At 39.6% G+C, this 6186-nt stretch overlaps 1 long non-coding RNA gene across 2 annotated transcripts; it reads left to right on the forward strand.

Annotated features, from left to right (window-relative positions):
• The first annotated feature begins 243 nt into the window (after nt 1–243).
• LOC138968635 (uncharacterized) lies at nt 244–5061 on the forward strand. 2 transcript variants are annotated; one of them, XR_011456245.1, is made up of 5 exons: nt 244–932; nt 1912–1985; nt 2272–2432; nt 2970–3035; nt 4880–5061. It is a non-coding gene; the product is annotated as an uncharacterized lncRNA (long non-coding RNA). The 2 variants fall into 2 exon arrangements; XR_011456244.1 differs by lacking the exon at nt 244–932 and having other exon boundaries at nt 1326–1985.
• Nucleotides 5062–6186: the final 1125 nt, after the last annotated feature.

A 6186-nucleotide genomic window follows, 5' to 3' on the forward strand; every position in this document is an offset into this window, starting at 1 on the left:
CCAAAAGAACCAAATTGCTGGAACAATTGCTAGGAACTTCATCAACCAGGAACCCGCATAAGCCCGGAACAACTAGAACAACCGCTAGGAACTAGCGACTAGAAAACTTCATAAGCTAAGCCCCGATTTCTGCTTTCCCTTCTCTATTTATTCCCTTTCTTGTTTGTTTACCTGTTACCGCTAGCTACCGCTAACGTTTCGATCGTCTATAACGATCTCCCTTGACTGTCTACGTTACCCCAATACATGTCCTAACAACATAAACAACATACCTTGTCTCTCCTTCCTTTCTTCTTGTTTCGTACCTTTAGCAACGAACCGACACTCTCGATCGTCTTAGAGTCAAGGCGATCGAGGATGTTTGTTTACGTTTCTCTAGGTAACTTCTAACAATGCTCAAACAACCTAGCCTACCGAACTAAATCTCCATTTTACTTTCACTCAATCATCATCCTATCAATAATGAATCAATTCTAAAATGCATAACCATATTTACATGCACATTTCATTACATAATATTCTCTCATCGTCCTGCTTCGATGAGATCTCGTATAACACCTTCTCAAGTCAAAGCGACCAAAAAGTGTTTGTTTACGTTTCTCTAGGTAACCTCTAACAACACAAACAATTTATCTAACTAAACTAAATCTCTGCTTCCTTTCACTCAATCATTATCTTATCAATAATGAATCAATTCTAGAGTGCATGCAGTAATATTCACATGCACATTTCATAACATAACATTCTCTCATCGTTCTTCTTCGATGAGATCTCGAATAACACGTCATCTAAAATGGCGTCATCGAAAAGAAGATTACGTTCCATTGTGTTCGTCTCATAAGAATGCGATCGATACGCACACGATTCCGAATAAAAACTACATAAACTAGTCAGCGAAAGTTTCCTGCTACGAACTGTGCAGTGATTTTCTGGTGAGTACAACCTAACACAGTTAATATCGTAACATTTGTCCACAAGTCTCCCAGTCTTTCACTTGTGTCAATGAAGAACACTTTTAGATCTGTATCACATGTTTCTCAGTGCAAAAGTTAGATCCACTAATGTTCAGGTTAAAGTTTCTGGATAATACTAATAGGGCCATCCATTACATGCACCCCCGCTTTCTAACATTATGCTCCGCATAATCTATATATTTTAAAACATATTCTTCTGTAACTTTAACTACCAGTACCAGAACTGGAACATAGAAATTGAAATTTGAAATTAAAACTTGAGTGAATCAATCCTGTCCTATTTGATCTTTTTTTGTAGTTTAGTTTGATGGTGGTTTTTCCATCCTTCCTTTTGATCACGGAAGATGCAAAAGTGTTTGTCACTTGCACCTGTGCAATCGCCATAGCTTCATCGTAGGGTAGGTAAACTGTGATAGGATGCAGTTGTTGTGTAGGGTTTGTTGCTCTTTTCTTTTCCTTGTTCCCCTCACTGATGGATACATCGCTAATTGATTCATAAATCGGTACTGGTTCCATCTGTAACACATTAATATCGTATTGCGCTAATTAAGTTATTCCTAGTCAATATTTTCATATTTGTCAATCGTCCATACTACAATACATCTTGTATTACCCACTTATCTTCTAAAACTAACCGAGACCGAGTAACATTGTTAGGATTGAAAAAGCGTGCTACAGTACCTTCGTGCTTTACCAATTTCACATCGCCTAACTATAACTCGACTCCTTGAGAACTCCACCTGTCCAGTTTGAATAATTATCTTGGCCTAGTGCCTCACATTATTGTCACACAGGGATATATATGTCTCGAAACCAGCCTCAATTTACCTTGAGTTACGCTCCATCATACTAACTAACACAGTCCCTACGAAAGACGTATATGAAAATACTGTTTATGAATGACTATCTTTTGCACAATGTGATCGTTATGTTCCAGAAAAACAAGGCGAAGTTACGAACAGTTCAGTCTCCACTTCTCCATCCACGTCGGCACATTCTTTCCTTTATAAGGTAACAGTCTGTCAATGTGATACGCCTTTGAATCTTTCTTTGGTCTAGTTTTAATAAGGTATGTCAAATCATCAATCTTGTTGGTGATGATATACGGTCCTTTCCATTTTGACGTCATTTTAGTACACACACCTATCTTCCTGACAGGGTTGAACAACCAGACTAATTGTCCTACACTCAGTTCACGTTTTCTGGTTTTCATGTTGTAGTATCTCTCTTGATGCACTGCACTTTTCTTTAAATGTTTCCGTGCATGTTCATATACTTTTTGAAATGTCTGTTCCAGGTTTGCAGTGTAGACATCTGGGGAAACATCTTCTTCTTCAGCTCCGGGTCGTCCAAACACCAGTGACATCGGTAGTCTCGCCTCACGTCCCAGCATCATTCGATTTGGAGTTATACCTGTACTGCAGTGAACCGACGATCTGTATGCTGAGGCCAGCAGAGGTAAGTAGATATCCCAGCTTTTCTGGTTGTTTTCGCAGTACGCTGTTAACATAGCAGTCAGTGTTCTGTTGAATCGTTCTACAATTCCATTTGCTTGAGGCCGCATGCTTGTAGATCTGGTCTTGTTTATCCCCACTAGATTACACATTTCCTTGAATAACACTGATTCAAAGTTTGTGCCCTGATCAGTGTATAGTGTTAGTGGATACCCAAATCTGCTTGCGAAATGGGTTATGAAGGCTTGTGCTACCGTCTTTGCTTCTTGATTTGGAATTGGTATTGCTTCTGTCCATCGTGTGAATTGATCTGTGATGACCAAAATATGTGTGTTTCCCATCACTGTTTTGGGAAAAGGTCCACATATGTCTAGATTCACTCGTTCCAGAGGTTCATCAACTCCACAATGTCCAAGTGGAACATGTTTTTGATGAGATTTTCGAGCAGCACACTTATCACATTGTACACAGTAGCGTTTGATACAATCATCCATGGCTGGCCAATAATATGACTGTTTTATTCTCTCTCCTGTCTTTTCAGATCCAAGATGACCAGCGGTGGGAACGTCGTGATGATTCTTCATAACATCTTCTTGCTTTGACTCAGGTACGATCATTTGTAGTCCTGCATCTTTATCATTCTCAAGACGCTTTCTGCAGAGAATACCATCTACTATACATAGTCTGTCCCACTGAGCCCAAAGTGTTTTTGCCTGAGAACGTTTTGTAGAGAGATCTGCCCATTTTGGTCGCTCCTTTGATTTCATCTTCGCAGATAGAAGTGGTTCAATATCTTGATCTTCAAGTTGAGCTTGGCTAAGTTCTTCTGCATTCCATCCGTCCAAAGATAATGGATGAAATCTGACTTCAAAATCAGGTTTTTCTGTACTTGATGATGAGTCTAGAGTTTTACTGCATGACGGTTTCTGTTCATCTTCCACAATCATAGCTATGTTGGGGTTTTCTTGCTTAACTTGCTTGCTTGCAGAACTGAGGATATCAGAGAAAGAGAATTGAACTGCTGTTGACTTGTCTTCGGAACTGAGGATGTCAGAGAAAGAGAATTGAACTGCTGTTGGTCTTAGTTCATCATTCTTGGTTCTCCGTTGTGTCAAAGTACATGCAACAAAGTGTTCTTCTTTCATTGTTTCTTGATCTCTTTGTTGTTGTCTCAAGTATGATGTACAGGGTTTTCTGCTCAAAGCATCTGCATTGGAATGTTTCAACCCAGCACGATGTGGAACATCTTCTTGTGTTTTATCTTCTTTCTCTCTGTTTTCCTGTTTCGTAGTTTCTTCTTTCTTCATGTTGCGTTGACTCGGTTGAGTATCCTCTCTGTTTTCCTGTTTCGTAATTTCTTCTTTCTTCACGTAGCGTTGACTATCTTCCCTGTTTTCTTGTTTCGTAATTTCTTCTTTCTTCATGTTGGGTCTTCGTCGATTTACCGATTCTCGACCCTTTAAAATCGGCGGTTCTCGTTTCCCTCTCTTCTCTGTTGAGAACGTCCGTTGTGGGTTGGTCGAGTTTCAAATTGTTCCTGTTCTTTGCACTTCCTGTACAAATTACAGTCTTTCAAACTGTGGTCAGAGCGTTTACAACATGTGCAAAACTGTGTTCTCTGTCTGCAGTTTCTGGACAAATGTGTAGTCTCATTACATGTCCAGCACCGTCTGTCTCCCTTTTGTTGTTGACGATTTCGATCAGTTGTCTCCGGTGAAGAATTTATCATCGTTGATTCTTCTCCGTTGACCATGAAGATTTTCTTTTTCTGTGGTACCATGATAGCTTCATACATGTCAGCCACCTCTTCAGCTTCACGAATGGTTTGACAGTTTCTCTCCAAACATCGCCATTTTATGTCTGGACTCATATTTTTATACCATTGCTGTAGTGCAAGTTGATGTTGAGTTGATGACCCAACATTTGGATATGCCCTTTGTGCAAGTAGAAGAAGTTCATCAGAAAAGTCTGCCAATCCTTCATTTGGTAATCTTTTTCTGTTTTCAAACTGTGTGGTCCAGTACACCCCATGTCTGGATGCTGTGCCGAATCTCTGTCGCAGTTGAAATATAAGACTGGCATATTCTCTTTTCTCATGAGGTGCTAGTCCAGCGTAGAATCTTCTAGCTTGTCCTTTCAAACAGGCTCCAAGAGTGAGTGTTCTTTCTCTCAGTGTCCAACCACCTAAATCAGCAATACATTCAAACTGATCTAAGTATGTCTCAAAGTCATCACTCCCATCGAAAAGTTGTGGTTTCATTTGTAGACCTCTTCTACTTGATCCTTTGTATGTCTTGTCTGTTACTGTTAGTTCTTGAACACCTCCAGTAGAATTATGACTATTTCCTCCCATCGGAAATTCTGTTCCCTCAGTTTCTTCATCACGTAGATACTGTTCATAAAATTGTTCAGGATTCATCATTGTTAATACTTTCTTTTCTTCTTTTGCAGAAATCAATCAAGTCCAATCCAAGCAGAATCTCCGTAAAAAGTCACTTTTAAAGAAAAGTCATTCCTCATCTGGTATAAAAGTCAAAAGACATCTCCTTCTTGTAAAATCCTCTTCTTCCACGATATCCGCTACAGCTCTGTATAAAACATGTATCAAAAGTCAATAAAGTTTATAAAAATCACCTCCAGGCTACTATGCTTCTTCTAATTTCTTCGGTTCCTCTTCTTTCTCTCTTGTTGCACGTTGTCTAGTTTCTTCGGTTCCTCTTCTTTCTTCTTGTTGTACGTTGTCTAGTTTCTTCAGTTCCTCTTCTTTCTCTCTTGTTGCACGTTGTCTAGTTTCTTCGGTTCCTCTTCTTTCTTCTTGTTGTACGTTGTCTAGTTTCTTCGGTTCCTCTTCTTTCTTCTTGTTGTACGTTGTCACAATCACATGAAGATTTTAATCCATGAATAATCACATGAAGAAAATAATCCGTGAATAATCACATGAAGATACTATTCCGTGAATAATCACATGAAGATAATAATCCGTGAATCAGCAGGGTTATTTCCATTTTTTTTTTTTTTCACACACACACTTTAATCCATGAATCCACTGCAGGGTTATTTCCAAGAAATGTGTCTTTCACAAAAGAATCACAAATCCCACTTCTGACACCATTGTAACGGGATGGGCGCGCGAGCTGTGTTGGCTCTGGTTGTTGATTGTTGTGTGTGTGAATGTTAATGAAGAATAAAGCAAACACAAATTGTTCCAGGTTTCAATGTTCAGATTTATTCATCTGAACAAATTCGTATCGAACTTCAATATATCAGTGCATCATTCATTCACATATAAAAATAGGCATGACATATGATGACCTTGTTCTGGACTATCTTCTTTACTGTAGACTGCGATCTCTTTATGTAGCTTAGAACCTAATATTCTCAACTCAATATTATATCCTTCCTAGTCCAGTCTCGAAGAAGCTGCTCCGATTTCTCCTGTCGGATAGCCCCACTTTCTTCTTGTAGACTGCTATCCCTTCCTAGTCCAGTCTCGAAGAAGCCGCCCCGATTTCTCCTGTCAGATAGCCCCACTTTCTTCTTGTAGACTGCTATCCCTTCCTAGTCCAGTCTCGAAGAAGCCGCCCCGATTTCTCCTGTCGGATAGCCCCACTTTCTTCTTGTAGACTGCTATCCCTTCCTAGTCCAGTCTCGAAGAAGCCGCCCCGATTTCTCCTGTCGGATAGCCCCACTTTCTTCTTGTAGACTGCTATCCCTTCATGTAGTTTAGAACCTAGTGTTCTCTAACTCAATATTATATC

This window comes from Littorina saxatilis, linkage group LG6, assembly GCF_037325665.1.
Source record: "Littorina saxatilis isolate snail1 linkage group LG6, US_GU_Lsax_2.0, whole genome shotgun sequence".
Classification (NCBI taxonomy): Eukaryota; Metazoa; Mollusca; class Gastropoda; order Littorinimorpha; family Littorinidae; genus Littorina; species Littorina saxatilis.